The 17289-nt window shown below is 42.2% G+C and overlaps 1 protein-coding gene across 1 annotated transcript in view; it reads left to right on the top strand.

The window, feature by feature from the left end:
- SH3RF3 (SH3 domain containing ring finger 3) overlaps positions 1-17289 on the top strand; it is a 268399-nt gene that overhangs the window by 199357 nt on the left and 51753 nt on the right. The window lies entirely within an intron of this gene.

Raw genomic sequence — 17289 nt, 5'->3', positions numbered from 1 at the left:
ATTTTCAGTTAATGCCTCACGTGCCCCCCTTTTTTATAGCATTTGCCCCAAAGGCTGGAAGTTATGTTTTAGGATTTTTTTTAAAAAAATCCATTTAAAACCTCATTTCTCACTGATTTGTGTAGCTAGCTATTTAAAGAAGTATGTTTGAGCATGGAGCATTTTTATCTGTCAGCTGCCACATGGGCCGGTTGTAGGAAAAATACAGATAATTCCGCTGCTTCTCAAGGGACAATCACTCTTATGTATCAGAATATGACCCTTATGCCAACTACTGCAAAGGTTTTAATGTGTTTTTGGAAAGAGATATAAGGTCTCTCCAATATCCATGTGAATTTTAAGACTCCCGAGTCCTGAATAAGTGCATTTTCTTCTCAAATTAGTAGTGGTTAGAGTGTTGAACTAGGATCTGGGAGGTTTGAACCCCTGCTCTGCTCACACGGAGCTTGCTAGGTGACCTTGGGCCAGTCACTCTCTCTCTGCCTGAGCTACCTCACAGGGTTGTTGTGAAGATAAAATAGGGGAGAGGAAAATGATGTAAGCCACTTTGCATCCCCATTGGGGAGCAAAGGGCAGGATATAAATAAGGTAAATAAATAAGCATATTCCCTGGTAACGTTTTCAAGCTTTAAAACTGCAAAACTGAACAGTCTTTAGCTAACAGGCCTGCCTTTACCGTTAACAGTCGAGGGCAATAACGAGTTTGCCAGCACTGCTTTTGGTTTGTGGTTGCAGTACCAAAAGAGAATTGGATCCATAATGTACCAAGGCAATACGATGTTCCCCTGAAATAAGCCCTTCCCTCCTTGCGCCAAATTTCCTCACAGAATGTTTGACAAAAAAACAAACCACCTTGCTGGCTGCCTGATGATTACTGACAGCAGTCCGTAGCCCTGTGAATTCAAAATTCCTCAGCAGACAAGATCTGTAATTTTGAAACAAGGATTTAGTAAATGTAGTTGAAACACTGACTGCTTATGGAAGCTTAATAGCTGGTGATGTTCTCTTCTTGTAATGCTAGATGCAGGCAGTTTATCTGATTAAATGACACTCTGCGGGCTTCTCGTAGATGCTTCGTTCATATTCGGTCAATGCATCAGGACTAAATGAATTATTGTAAAGCAATCTTGAGAGGAATGTGCAGTCAAAGCCATTCAGAGAACTGAACGTATAAAGTCTACTATCCATCCTAACTCATTTTGTCGCTGATTAATGTCATCATGATTGTAAGGCCTTTGCCTTCCTTAGCACTTTAATTTTTTTTTTTTAACAATCAGTTCATAGGTTTTATTTCTTTGTATTAGAGTACAGGAAGAGCAGGATATTTTCAGGACTTCTCCTCACCTGTGCTGCCAGTCTTTCTCCTAGCAGGGGTGTCCAGAGACAGGGAGAAAAGAAAAGCATGTCACTTTCTGTTATGTTATAGAAGATGACTGAAGGAATTTTCCTGTTTGGGAAAGGGAAAAGGAAAGTAAGTCTACCTCCCAGCATTAAGCTGGAGCATCATTTGTGCCTGGGTGCAGGGGCGGGGGGAGACACAGGATGACGGGGCATTTGGACCCCAGATTGGGTGTCCTATCAGCCAGGTGGCCCTCAAGCGGCTTCCTGCAGCCCTGCCCCAAGAGGCCAGCTGCATCGCTGGGAGGATGGATCGGCAAACCTGAAGGCTGCAGGTTTTCAATCTGGTGCATGACTCATGTTGAAAAGGAAGGGGGTACAGAACACTGGGCACTCAAGAGCTCTCTTCTAGCAGAGACACACTTCCTACCCCATGGGTTTGAATTTTATTTCTGTTGTGGCTACCTATCCTTTGCTATGTCCTCAGGGGGCCTCTGGTTAACAGGGCGAGCTAATAGACTTTGGGGGTTTTCCCTTCCCCATAGCATATACTGGGAAGAGTATATACTGGTTGCTGACAGGTAGGCATTGGCTAGTGAACATGGTAGGGTTGTGCCTTTAAGGGGCACAACAGCTAACCTCAGGCTGACCCAGTGACTACACACCCAGGAAAATGCTGATGATTAAGAATACCAATTTTCACCGCTTCCAACCCTAATACCAGCCCTCTTTCCTCGGCTACTCCAACAGGCTGACAACAGTAGGGCTGTCAACTGTAACAACTGGCCCCAGTCTATATTGCACCAAGACCTCAGGAACCTGTAATCAGTAAAGAGCCTGATTCTCCCTGGCACAGTGGGTCTATGTCATCCTCCCCCCCCCCCCCAGACTGCTCCCCACTCCATGCACAAAGGCTTATACACCTGTCTTTCTGCATTGTCCAAGGCATGTTTCCATCGAGTTTTATGAGAAAAGAAATCATGTCACTGTTCAGACACATATTGGTCCTTGTGTTCTTTGGGGCCATTAGTCACAAAGTAATAAGAGGTCACTGTGCTCTGATGATCTGATACCTGCATATCGATAGCAGATTTGGTAATCATGTGCAGTGTTAAGTGAGCAGGAACTATAAGTGCTTTCTGTTTTTTATACTTTGCCTCCAGCAGTGACCATACCAGATAAATCCAGGTGTACTCACAAGTAGCTCTCTCCTGTAAGCCAGCTAGGAGTTCATGCTTCAGCAGCTCAGAGTAGAGGAGTAGATTGGCAGAAAATCAGACAACAGGTGATATAATCTCCTCTTGGCCATGCTGTAGCTGGTCAGCCATACAGTTCTGACTAGCGATGGAATCCGCCCAGCCACTTAATGTCAGAAATAAATCTTTTGCATGTCTTTCCCTGAGAACAGGTGTATGCGTTTCCAATAACAGAGAGCCATGGTGGTATAGTAGTTAGAATGCCAGACTAAAGCTGAGCAGACCACAGTTCATTTCCAAATTCTTTGTAAGGATAAAACTATGGATGATGGAGAACTGGATAATGGTTGTTGTGGATTTTCAGGGCTGTATAGCCGTGGTCTTGGCATTGTAGTTCCTGACGTTTCGCCAGCAGCTGTGGCTGGCATCTTCAGAGGTGTAGCACCAAAAGACAGAGATCTCTCAGTGTCACAGTGTGGAAAAGATGTTGGCAGGTAATTTATATCTACTCAGGGAGGTGGGGTTGGGCTGAGTCATCCTGTAAGAGTTTCCCAGGGTGTGGAATGCTAATGGAGGGAGGCTTCACTGTATCCTGAGGAGGTTCTTTTGCATATGGATTGGTGCTTGATATGCTAATCTCTGCAGGGCTGTTGTCAGGTATAGAGTATTTTGTTAGCCTGGTGTTTTTCAGGACTGGAAACCATGCCTTTGACAATACATCGAGAACTGGATAAAATTGTTGTTTCCTGTCTGGTTTGCTGGATGTAGGGTGATTCCGCACGAATGGTTTTCCCTGCTTCAGCTTCTAAATGACCTTGATTTTTCTTGTGTTTCCACACGTGGGAAGGCAATCCTAGCAGCAGATTCGAAGTCACTGCACGTTTTGTCCGTTTTTTTTCTATCCTGCTTTCCCCCCTCTTATTTGTCCATGCGCAGCAGATTAGGGATTTTAATCATGCGGAATTCTTTATCCGATGTTCTTCCCGCCCTTGCCCTTTTCTCTCGCCCTTCGAATCAACTTAATTTGATTGGCCAATCATGTTTTCTAAGCTACACCCACTACCCTTTCCCTTCCCCTCTTTTAAAAAAAAATGTAAAAAAACGTTGCAATGTTTCTACAAATCTATGCAGAAACATATCCTGTGTCACATGACAACAGCTGACCAATAACGGGTCCATTTTACAACACGCCAAATTTGTTACTTGTTGCTCGCTGACAGGTGACAGCTTCTGAGGTAGAGTGAAAGTGTGATGGAGGGACTTCAGCGTTCAACTAGTGGTCTAGGCATTTCATGGAGGAAGAAAGAGACCGTCCTCAACACAACACCTCTCACTAAACCACACTGCTCACGAAGAAAGCGGGAAAGATAGACGCGGGGTCATTGGTAACAATTTTCCCTCCAAATGTCAATAGCCAATACTCTTCCACAATATCGGCAGGAAGTGCTCTGGCCTATCCAATATGTTTATTTGATGCAACGTTTACGTGTACCAACGTTTTTTTGTGAGAAATTTTTTTCTAATGTGTTGGTTTGATGCAACGTTTATGTGTAGCAACTTTGGGGGGAGGGTAAAAATTTTTTTAAAAAATGAAGATTCGACACTTCCCCCGGAAAAAGCGATGAGGAATCGATTTTTATCCTGTCAAAAATTCCGCATGATGGACTTTGAGCCGATGAAATGTGCGAAACAAAAGCCTAATGTGGAATCGGGGAGAAGTGGATTCGTAGGACTCCACTGCGGCATGACTGCTCAGAAAGTCCGATCAAAATTGATCATGCAGAATCCCCCGTAATCTGGTAGAATAGAAGAATCTTCCATCTCAGATAATATATTCTATGTATCAGCTGGGAGGGTTCCCCCCATTGTGCAAGTTGCCTTGGTGTGGCTCTGATAACAATGCTGGAGATTGTTTCAGGACCAGAGTAATAAGTACATAAATTGTAGTTGGTTAATTATATAGCCATTTGATTAACAATATAAACCCTAAGAAAAGTTGCACCCTTATAAATCTGCTGAAGTCAGTGGACTTACCCAATACCCATTCTTCAGTAAAGATTAAAGTGGATCTGCTTTATCCACTGGATAAAGTGGATCTGGATAATCCAGTAGATTCACTGGATAAAGTGGATCTGCTGGATTAAAGTGGAAACTTTCTCACTGCCTAAGCCAATAGGGCTGCCAGGAGATGGGATTTCAGGCAATATGTGTGCACCAGATTATCACTTGTGTATTAGTCAGCTTCTGGTTCTCTCCCTGCCCTCTTAACCTGTTTGCTGTCCTGTTTTGTGAAGCTGTCTACCAGAAAATGTTGTCAAGGAAACAGTTAGCTCCCAGTGCAGGCTGGATAGAGGTAGTAGCAGATAGTAGGAGAGTGTTGCTCTAGGATCTACTAGAGTAAGCTAAGGATTTGAGTAGTCTTGCAGGTGGGGTAGATGTCTCAACCCCCACCTCTGTAGAAGGAACCACTCAAAATCAAAAGGGTCTGTATCTTATTCTGGAAACATGGATTCCAGCAGGACTAAAAGATCTTGGCTGGATATTGCAGGAGAACATTCCTGGGCTGTAGCTGATTCGGGGTGTGAATCCTTGGAGTCTGAGGATGAAGACAGGCCTTTGAGTTTCAAGAAGGAGTGATTAATGCTACCTCGTTCCTTTTAAGATCCTGAGCAAAGGGGTCACTTTTACAGAGCTGGAGTATCCGTTCTTTGGCAAGGTGTTTCTAAGTTGGTGGGTGCAGCCCATTTTCTCCCAAATTAAGTGATGTTATATCTTTAGTTCTCTTCCTTCTTTGTTTCACTGTAGTATCAACCACTAAGATGCAAACTCAAAGTGACCAATGCCAAATCTTATACTCTGATTGTAATAGATCTTAGCATTTCAAATATCAGTTCTGATAGAATAATCCCATATATCAAAAGACAGAGACATATATTACTGGGCTGTATGGAGCCTTTAACATAGCTGTGGAAGAGCCAGGATCTCTTTCAGTGTTATTAACTAAAAGGATTAAAAAATCAGTTTGGGGATTTTTGTTTCCTCTCAGAGTCTTAAGATTGTCATATTTGAAATTAAAGATGCTTTTATTCTGAACATATAGCATACCAAATAAAGGTCACGAACCTGGATGACTCTGGGATTTGGGGCTCAGGTGCAAGACAACTGTAATATTTCCTGTCCAGTACTGTCGTTGCAAATTCCCAGTCCACAACCCAGGGATTAATGTTCACTGTTGCTGCATGCATCACTTATTTTCATTTTGCAAGCTCATGATGACACGCTATCCCAAGCATGCGCTGTTTATTAAAACACAGCACTCCTTTGGCCTTCAGATATCTTAAAAATCACACTGCTTGCAGACAATCAAGATCTCTATTAAAGATCACACACTCTTGCAAAATAAGATGGGAGGAAACAATATCTGTGTCAGAATCTCTGCAAACATTCATAGCTGACTTCGGCTCTGTCAGCACAGAGGACATGTGTATTAGACTAGAACAAACATCTGAATCGTTACTATTTATGAATGTCTTCTTTTTTAGAGCATGGGTACATTTTAGCAGGCTTTTACAGATGCAGGCCAAATCCACACGCACTCACCATCCGCTTATCTTGTGCAGTTGGGTTCATTCCGCTACCATGCTGCACATCATCACATTCACCCTCCCAGTGCATCTTCGTGGCGTAATCAGTTCTCCACACGCCACTGAGTAAAGCGTTATAATGGGCGGTTCCCTTCTCCGTCATCAGCATTGACAGCGCACATCACTTGCCTTTTTTTTAAAAAAAAGTTAATTTTGCACTATACCGATATTCTGACTTTTAAGAAATGGCAAGGTCCCCTCCCCCTCAACTTTGATTGGCCCATTTTTTGCTCATCACAGACCACTTTCTAACAATTGGCTGGTTGTTATGGCGGGCAAATTTGAAAATAATTTGTCACATTAAAACATTCTCCGGAAACCCTGTTGCTCTCAGTGGTGTTCTGCTTGTAGTAGTCGCCAACATGGATGCTCAGAGCGTGATATTTCTAATGATGGCATAGATTGTGGTTGGCATGCTTCGCAGCACAGCCAATATGTTCCTAGCCTTTCCCCATGCAAACCGCTGCTCACTAAAGTAGGTTTTGCGGTATACCGACCTCTCTTTATTGTGCAAATGCGCTATGAAAGCCCTTTTTTTAAATTAAAAAAAGGGCTGGACAAAAACAGATTTCCGCCATTATCATGTGGTATGGAAAGGAGGCGTAATTGTGGCGCGGTGATGGCGGGGAACACGCGGAATGGGAAAGCATGTGAGTATCTGCTTGAACAGCGCCGTGGTTGCGAAAAAGGCACAGAAACAAAAGGAAGTGTGGATTCGGCCGCAGTGAAATGTGCATCACAGCCACAGAAACTCTCAGGGAGGTTCTGCAGCTCACGGGTGGAGCATCACAGCATCTCCAGTTAAGAAGTATCAAGTGGTAGGTGATGTGAAAGACCTCTCTTGAGACCTCAGGCAGCTGCTGCCAGGCAGATTAGGCAATACTGACCTTAATAGACCAATGGTCTAGCTCAGGATAAGACATCTTTTTGTGTCAAAACTTCCATGCTTTGACCCAGCAAAGCATCTGCTTCTGTTACTTTATGGACGCAATCTAATATACAGTTAAGCACAGTTAAGTCCAGTGATTACTTTTAGCTGAACTATGACCTTGTGCTTGTGTGAACAGTCTACATCATAGGTAAGCAATCCATGGCAGGCATGCTGGACAGCTGCACACAAAGTCACTTTCCTCAGCACGTATGGCTGGTCCCCTGCCCAAGGGACCAAAGTGAGACTCTTAAGTGCCAGCAGAGCCGCTTAGCCTCAGCTTGCTCTGTGTTTATCTAGCCAAGTACAAGTTTTCTCCTCTCCCTCTTTTTTTTGTTTCCTGGCACAACGATCAGGTAGATGTTGTGGGGAGGGTGCTGGGACAGGCAGCCTAATCCTGGCATATAAGAACATGAATTTTACTATGTAGGGGAAATCTGAATTATACAAAGAGAGTGTGGAAGTCTGTCTGTCTTCCAGGGTGGGTGAACTAGAAAAATATGCTCTGGTTCTTGCTCTGTCGCAAATTAGGAAACCCATAACAATGGATAGTTGCCACAATCAGTGTTGTATAATACTTCATTTTTCATGACAGCCCTTGCTGTTAGTAATCCCTCCATTGTCCAAATAGCTTGAAAGGAGGGGAAAGTCTTTTTTTTTAAAGTCCAGAATTACATTTTAGGATAAAACCAACATAGTATTCTCATAGGGGTAGAATGAAATGGAGAAATGTGACAGATGGCACAGTGAAATCTGATAATCAGGAGATTATCAGAGGTAAATGTAGTGTACGCTTCCCAGTGCAGGAATCTGTGTGCCACTGAGTTCCCCATTAATTTGATGGAGGGAGAAGAACCACACTTGCAAAGGAATGTGCATGTGCGTCTGCATCCTTCATTGGATTACTTGTCTGTCCCAGTCCCACTGTCACTGACAGTGACACTGAGAGATCCCTGTCTTTTGGTGCTACATCTCTGAAGATGCCAGCCACAGCTGCTGGCGAAACGTCAGGAACTACAATGCCAAGACCACAGCTATACAGCTCGGAAAATCCACAACAACCATCAGGATGGTGGACAGCCTTCACAGGGAGGGTTAAGATTTTATACACCCCCCTTTTTTTTCAGGCCGGCGGAGGCCCAGCCTCAGCCATATGCTTGGCGGAACAACTCTGCCTTGCAGGCCCAGCGGAAGGATAGTGGGTCCTGCCGGGCCCTGATTTCAGCAGGCAGAGCGTTCCACCAGGTGGGAGCCAGGACCGAAAAGGCCCCGACTCTAGTTGAGGCTAGGTGGGCCTCCTTGGGGCCAGGGATCACCAACAGCTGTTTGTCCCCTGATTGGAGTGTCCTCCGGGGAATATATGGAGAGAGGCGGTCCTGTAGATACGCTGGTCCCAGTCCGCACAGAGCCTTTTAGGTCAATACCAGAACATTGAATCTAATGGCAACCAATGCAGCTTGCGTAAGAATGGTATTATATGTGCCTTATTTGGCACTCTTGTAATAACATGCGCTGCTGCATTTTGTACCAGCTGTAATCTCCACGTCAGGCTCAAGGGCAGCCCCGCGTAGAGCAAGTTACAGTAATCTAGCCTAGAGATGACCGTTGCTTGGATCACTGTAGTTAAGTCATGGGTTGACAGGTAAGGGACAAGTTGCCTGGTCTGCCTCAGATGGAAAAAAGAGGACCTGACAACCGCTGTGACCTGTGCCTCCATTTTCAAGGAGACATCCAAGATCACCCCCAGGCCCTTAATCCTCAGAACTGGCACTAACGGTGCCCCATTGAGGGCCGGGAGCCAGAGTCCCGAACCTAATCCCCCATGGCTCTAGTACAGGACCTCCATCTTCGTCAGGTTCAGTTTCAGCCAACTCTGTTTCAACCAACCAGACTTATAAATTCCCCTGAAGAAGCATCAGTGAAATGCATGACAGTATATTTGAACAAACAGTATATTTGAATAAAACAACTATGTTTCCTACTGAACCATCATTGTTTGTTCTTTACTCTGTCTTTGGTGGGTGCCCCTTCTCCAGCACTTCCATGAAAACCCAGACCACACATTTCTAGGAATCTACAGAAGCTCTATGGTAACACCATATGGTAAATCCTCTCTAGGAAGCACTGAAAACTCTATGATTTTACCACAGAGTTTCCAACAATTCCTAAAGAGGTGTGACATCACTTCTAGGTTTTTTGCTGCAGTGCTAGCAGGCACATGGCAACCCTAAAGCCGTCTGAGCTGGGTCCAGCAGCAGTGATCACTTCCGTATATGTAAAAATATTCGTTTCCTCTTAAAAGTTTATAAATGAGAATATAATATAGGAGTGCATTCTTAAAGTAACTAATCAAATTATGCACACTATGCACACTCTATTAATTAACCGCAGAAGGTTAACTAATCTGAATTAAATGTCCTTGGAGTTTCAAGTTTGAATTAACTTGGTCAGATTTTCTGGTTACACTCTGCTTTCAGTTTTTAAATCCCCACACTGTCTTTAAGTTTTTTCATTCCAAAGGATAGTGAAGGGGAGGGGAGAGGCACCAAGGGGACAGACGTGTGCCTCAAAGGCAGATGGACCAACCAAATACTTAATCCATAATCATATCAAACACGGGTGCTCTTTGCCTTAGCTATTCTTAGCTATTAGCAGTATTTTATCATCACCATCTGAAGAGAAGCTGTATTGTATAAAGTTGTTTTAATGTTATTTGTATACTGTTTTATCTGTTTTTAACTGTATTTATGTAATTTGAAATGTATTCCGCTCTGAGCCCGCCTGGCGGGGAGGGCGGACTAAAAATCTAATATAATCAATAAATAAATAATAAATATTAGGTGTTAGCCTGCTTACAAGAGACAGCAACTGCACTTTAGTGGAGAGTATCCCTTCGATGAAGGCTGCAGTCATCTAAGAAGATCTAATAAATTAGATCTGGAAATGTATTGTGCCTTCCTTTGTTTCTAGAACAAAACTTTTCTGCATGAAATTTTGAGGAGCAGATTTTTTAGGTGTGAAGTAAAATCCTAAAAAATTGGACTGGGAAACAAAAACATCACAGGTAGAAGTGTTTTTACCATTGAAACCAATGTAAGCATCACCTGAAACAATATATCTAATTCTGAACGATGGCCCCAGAGTGTGGATAAGAAAATATGCATTTTGGGGTCATGCAGATGGGGAGATTTCTCTACAAGTCTGGGGAAAGCCCCAGGTTTGTAGAAAATATGATATTTTAAAAATGGATTTTAATCACACAAGCAATGCCTACTTCTCTGAGAAGAGAATGCCACCAAGATCTTGTGAGACTATATTGTGAGAACTTGGCAGCCATTCAGCAACCAGCGCTGCTGAAGTTCCAAGCCTGGATTATTGTCAGCATGGGGGTAGAAGTGAGAAAGAGACAAACTTTACCAGGGAGAGAAACAGAAAAAGGCTTCCAGAGGGATGGACAGACGGACAGAATAGAAGAAGGGAAATTAGATTCCCTTTACGAGTTCCCGTGCTTCTCTCAGTTGTACAATAATAACCTCAAACTTGAAATCAATGGGCTTAGCCTGGAGTAACTCTCTATTTAGGATTGCCCTGAAAGTGAGCTAGGCCCAAATTGTCCCCCAAATGTTGCTCATATTCCTAATTTACTTGCACGTCTGCCAAAACTTGCACAGGCTTGGATATATAAAATTGGGTGGATTAAACTGTATTAACTGTAAGCACTGTGTGCTGTTTACAAGTTGAGCTGTTAAAGTATACAAGTGAAATACAATGGCAGTCTCTACGGTCTAGCTTCACTACACCTTCCAACAGCACTTTTAACAGTAAAGATTCCCACAAAAGCTTTCTCTTTCCTAATTAATTTCCCTGTAGGAAAAAAAACTTGGACCCTGTAGCTCAAAACAAAGGCTAGGATTCAAAGTACTGCCTAGCCTTCCTGTAGCCCAGTGGAATTTTGACTTTTTAGAAGAGCTGACCCCTATTCCTCATCAGTTTCAAAAGCTGTTTGATATGTAGTGCAGACGCCTGCTGTTCAGAACAATGTCTAATGCCTCTTGGGCTCACTGAGCTTGTTTCACAGTTCTTTGAATCCTGGCCAACATTTGTAATGTGTTATTTTTATTGGTTTGTTTGTTTTGGATTTTTGTTAATAGCTTCCTGAACTTCTGTCTTACTAGTAGGCACCTTGCTCTGCTTACGTGATAAGGGAATAGGATCACACAAATCACCCAGTTCAGGGTAATTTTTCTTTGCTAGTTATAGAAGCAAAGCATTTGGCGTGGCAAAGTAATTAAAGCAGAGTAAAAATGAGTACTTTGCATACATAAGCAAATGCAGATGAGCATAAGCAGTGTTTGTATAGTTCTCTAGGTGATGTAAAAGTTCCAGAGGTACCATTGTAGAGTTTCCGGTGGATGAGAGAGCACTTGAGATTTAAGCTGTCTTCCTAATATTTGCTTTATTTACAAATACTCTTGCAGACTCTGTTGGAAGCAAATAAATCCTACTAGAGCAGGTAGCAAATCTGTCGACCACACATCAGATTCCTATCTGAGCACTCTTGAACTGCAAAGTGCTTTATGTTCAGTCTACTCATGAGTGTTACTGCTTTGTTCTTCCCAAATCCAAACCACAAAAACTGACTCAGAAGCATTTCTTTTCTCCTTCTCTATAAGCTGAAGTAAAGAAGTAAACTGTTTGAAAATGTTGATGAAATTAAATACACACTATTTTACTCTCTTTTCAAGCCTAAGCTTCTTTTACTGCTTTAACAACATAAAATACATAATTTATAGCTTAACATACAAATTCTAATATTTGGCAAATTTATGGAATTTAAAAATATAAATGCCTTAAAATGCCATCCTAAACTGAGTTAATCCTTCTAAGTCCATTAAAATCAATGGGCTCAGAGGATTGCACTGGTAAGTTTTCTACAAGATAAATTGCAAATATACCTAATACTTGAGAGGAAGTTGCAAAATGCTGCATTTCGTACCACCTTTGCACATGTATCTTAGTTTTTGCCATCTGAGAAATACAAAATAGAAAAAAAATAGAAATAGAAAAAAGTTGAAATTTAACAAATTGTAGTAAACAAAATAAAATGTATTGTTTGGACAGAAACAGTCTCTTACAGCCACAACAGGACTACAAGTATACTTGGATATTAAGTTACCTTTATCACATCAGAAGCTCTGAACTCATTAATAATTGACACATATTGAGTAAACTGATTATTCTTTGGATTAGATCTTGTCTTGTACTGGCCTCTCTTTGTAACACCCCCCTTCTTCTGTTGTGTATATGACACTGTAATCCTAAAGGAATCCTAAAACCCCGTTAAATAAAATGGAAGAGTCTCCTAAGTAGATCTCTTTAGGATTGTTCCCCAATTTGGGCCTGATGGATTTACTCTTTTGTGCATCTGACCCTGAACTCTGACTCATGAAAGCTTATGCTGGAATAAATTTTATTAGTCTTTAAAGTGTCACTGAGCTCCTGTTTTATTTTAAGAATGTTTTGTTAATGAAACATGATAGCATGTTAATTGTTGACAAACGTATTCACATTTACACAATGAACATATTTGGAAATGTGTTGTATATACCTACAATATACATAGGAATAAGCGTTATGTTACGCTGAAATCTGTGTCTTATAAAATGTTCATACTACATGCTGAGTGAATGAAAACTTATCTTTAAAAGTATTTTACCCACTACAAAAGATAAATCATTCTGTAGAATTTTTTTTCAGTATGACCCCAAATTTACCTGTTTTTCCATTAGAAAAATGTGAAAAATATATATTTTTTAAAAGTCCTAGATATAAGGGGGTGGTTTATTTCTGAATATTTACATTTCTTTCCATCCCTTCACTTTTTTTAGTCGAAGGTACTACCTACTCAAATTCAGATACATTTGTTCTAAGGCGGGAGAAAGATTGCCAGATATAAGGAAAGGATCTTATCATTAACTCCCATTGATGATTTATCAGTATATTATCCTAGATCACATTACCAAGTTCGACAAAAGATGATCTCATGGTGTCTTCCTGCACATTAGTGGGTATAAACAATATTTTATGGCTGCTGAATCCTATAGCGTTCTTATCCTATTACTTGATAATGTGATCTTCTAATGAGTAAAAATGGAATAAAAATTCTGATCAGTGAGAACAATAAACCCAAATGTAAGGAGCCCTCGCTGTCTGTTGCACGCTGGACTAAAGAGAACCGAGTTCAAATGCCTTCTTAGCCTTCAATGAGCCTAGTAGGGTGTAATGCTACTTAGGAGTCATACTAACCTACTTTTTATCATTGTTGTAAGGATAATGCTAGAAAATTCCAAATAAACTGCCCTGAGGTCTGTGGACAGAATGTGCAATACCGGTAATAAATACATTTTATTTATTTATTTATTTATATTCAATTTATATTCTGCCCTCTACACATCAGCAGGCTCAGGGCAGATTACAACCAGAATTTAAAATCACATTTCACAATTTATATGATTTAAAACCATAAAATATTTAAGTACCCTAGATTAAAATACATATATATCTATATATGTAGACACAGCGGCACAATAATCTAGACAACCACCTTTTTTTAGCCATCTCCAGAGCATTTTGGCAGGGAAATATGTGAGAGATGGAAAGTGTCACTAGTAGGGAGGGCATGTGCCATACTTCCCCGGCTAGGGGGCACCGCCTCGCATCAAACATATGCCTGGCAGAACAGCTCTATCTTACAGGCCCGACGGAAAGCTAACAAATCCCACTGGGCCCTGGTCTCATTGGACAGAGCATTCCACCAGGCTGGGGCCAGGACTGAAAAGGCCCTGGTCCTGGTTGATGCCAGGCGGGCTTCCCTAGGGCCAGGGATTTTTAATAGATGTTTATCGCTAGAGCGAAGAGTCCTCTGGGGTTCATATGGGGAGAGGCGGTCCCGAAGATATGCCAGTCCCAGTCCACATAGGGCATTACAGGTTAGTACCAAAACCTTGAACCTGAATTGTACCAAAGGTTAGTACCAAAACCTTGAACCTGAAATATAACCTGAATTGTTACAGTTCTGAACTCAACTATGTTTGTACAAGTTACTATATACCTCAGGAGGCAGAAAATTGTAGGGACCGTTTTTATTCTAACTGCAGGGGATCAACAATAGGCATTCTTATGTATAGATACTCTTATTTCTTCATAGTGACTTTATGAAAACATTATTATTAATTGTTTCTATATTTTGCACTGTATGGTGTGAGAGAGAGCACCTAAATATTTTAATACAGTGATGCCTTTCTTGAAACCTTCCATTTAATTAGTTATTATTCTTTTGTTTTGGATTGTAGCTGTACTTGATTTAATAAAACCATCAATATATCTAATTTGCAATATGGCCTAATTTGTAGATACTTAAACCTGGAAATTGGAACCATGAATAGACGTGACAGCTCTTTCTACAAAATACCCTATGTTTGCAGGAAAAAACACACAATAATATGAGTAGCACCTGCAGATTTTTTTAAAAAAACGCCCTCCATGGCTGTTGTTAGGCTACAACATCAGTATTGCCAGTTGAAGTCGGTTTCAGTCAGAAAAAGGCAGGGGGATGGGCAGAGGCAGGACCTGTGGGGCCAGGGCCAGTAGTAATCACCAGGCAATTTGATAATGTGTGAGTTCTATGACTTACTCAAGTCCAGCTGATTACTACTACTCAACAGCAGCCACCTAATGAAAATGAGCGTGGTGTAGTAGTTAAGAGTTTCAGACTAGGATGTGGAAGACCCAGGTTCAAATCCCAACTCTACCGTGGAAGCTTACCAGGTGACCAATTACATATCAGCCTAATTTACCTCACAGGCTGGGGTAGTTGGCCATTAAGAGTACCAGAATGCCTCTTTGTGTCCTGGTGTGCAGATGGCTTCTCCAGATGGCTGAATCCAGTCCACCCAAGTCCTACAGAAGGTGGAGGAGGCAGTGCCTGTCTCATCTAAGCCCCACACAAGGTGGGGAGGTGGTATCTAGCTTGGACAAAGCAGGGGAGGATGTGCCCAGCCTGGCAGAGCTCTGCATGAGGCAAGGCAGGGAAGATCCGCCCAGCCCACCCAAGGAAAGGGAAGATGAGTAGGCTAACCAGTTGATTCCTGCCTCCACCCACCAATTGCCAGCTGATCAGTGGCAGGAGGCATGCCTAGGAGAAGTGCCTGTACAGGAGGAGGCAGACATCTAAATGAGCAAGAGAGAGAGAGACTGTGTCCCCTACAAATGACATCATTTCCTGTAAGTGATGGGATTGCACTAGGGATGATTCTTTAAAGATCATCCCAAAACACTTATGTTTGGGGCCAGCTTTTAATGAATGGCCCAGGTGAGATATTGGCTCTGTTAAGGGGAGGCAGGACTTGGTCCTCCTGAACCCCACGTGAGGTGAAGGAGGTGACACCCTGCCCCCCCCCCCGAGCACCATGCAAGGTGGAAGAGACAGAATCTGGCCCACGTATGCCCTGTGTGAAGTGGATGAGGAGGTACATATTGGGAATACATATTTAGTTTGGTTTAGTTTAGTAACTTAGCAGAGTAACATAGCAGAGTTATTTAGTTAGAAGCGTTTAAACCCTTAAAAACGTGCTAATTAATTAATCTTCAGACAAAATCATAGAAAGATAGAACTTACAGTTTATTGTAGCAGATTTCTTCCATAGCAATATCTTCTACTAAAAAAAGGGAAAGATCCTAATCTAAAGAGTTACATTCCCTATTCTAATACCACGGCCTGAAAAAGTAGGCAGCGAGGTTGTAGGTGTGGGTCTGTGGACAAAAGGGTCCATGGAACTTCAAGGATTCACATCTTGCTCCTTGGAAGGGCCACGAGGGAGAGAGAGATTTCCCAAGAGGCACAGAGGCAAGAGAGGAGGAGTCAGTAGGCGTTCAATGCAAATTTCAATGCAAATAGGCCTCTGTGGTGCTTGGATAAGTAAGTTCCCTTCATCTGATGTGGAACTGCAGGGAATGTAAGATGGATCAAGAGAATCCCAACCCAACTCATAACCAAATGAATTTTGTAGTTTGGCCCACTTCTAATTACTCTACAGGAGAGAATTGCTATTAGGGGAACAAGTCCAGGGGCCAAGAGGAAGGGCAATAAACCATTAGAAAATCCCTACGCAGATATCCAAATCTCCAGGATTTTCCCATCTCCTTCTGGCCACCCCCCCCTCTTAAGTGACTTTTAACAGTTCTCAACATTCTGTGCTTCCTGGAGAATGCACGGACCGTTATTAGCCCCCCCCCCTGCACCGCTTGTTCTTTTGGTTAATATACAAAGTCGTGTTTGTAGAAAAAGGATGTGGAAATTGGTAGAGGAGGCAGGGAACTGAGGCAAAAATGAGTTAGTCACAGAACTCGTTGCTTAAAATCAGAATGGAATGGGTGCTGTCAGGGAAAGAGGAGTGCTAAAGAAGGACCTGAAAAGCAGGCTATATTCTGGAAAAAAAACAATAGATGGTAGAGACAGGAAGAAGGGAAATGCTATGGAGAAAGGAGGATGGGAGGCTATTTGTTTAGATGGGAGGGAATGTGCACTTTTGGTGGGCACGTATGAGAGGTGTGGAGACTTTGGGGCTATGGGGTCAGGGTGCCAAGGGGCATAGGATCTCTATGGCTTTGCCATTTGTGCTACTGTCAACTCTGGTGGTAGTGGAGAGTGTCCCTAAGTCATAGCTGACTTACGGCGACCCCCTGGTGGGGTTTTCATGGCAAGAAACTAACAGAGGTGGTTTGCCATTGCCTGCCTCTGCAACCCTGGTCTTCATTGGAGGTCTCCCATCCAATTACTAACCAAGGTCAACCCTGCTTAGCTTCTGAAATCTGACGAGATCAGACTCACCTGGACTATCAAGTTCAGGGTATGGTCAACCCTAACATGGGCCAAAAGCCACTGTAGGATGGAGAGAAGCTGAATTTTAATTAAGTAATTTTTTAAAAGATAGCATTTCTTACACAATCTCTTGACTTTGTAACAAATATTCTTTTATTTTATTAAATGTTTATTCTGAAGAAGAGTTCAGTGTAACTGAAAAGCTTGCTTCTAGTGTTTGGAAAATGTTACTCCAGACTGATGTACAATGCAGATAGGTCAGGTACATCCCAATCACAAGGCAGAATATAGAGGCTTCTGCAT

This window comes from Eublepharis macularius, chromosome 3 (assembly GCF_028583425.1).
Source record: "Eublepharis macularius isolate TG4126 chromosome 3, MPM_Emac_v1.0, whole genome shotgun sequence".
NCBI lineage: Eukaryota > Metazoa > Chordata > Lepidosauria > Squamata > Eublepharidae > Eublepharis > Eublepharis macularius.
The sequence above is the reverse complement of the archived record's forward strand: the minus strand, read 5'-3'. Positions and strand labels throughout refer to the sequence as shown.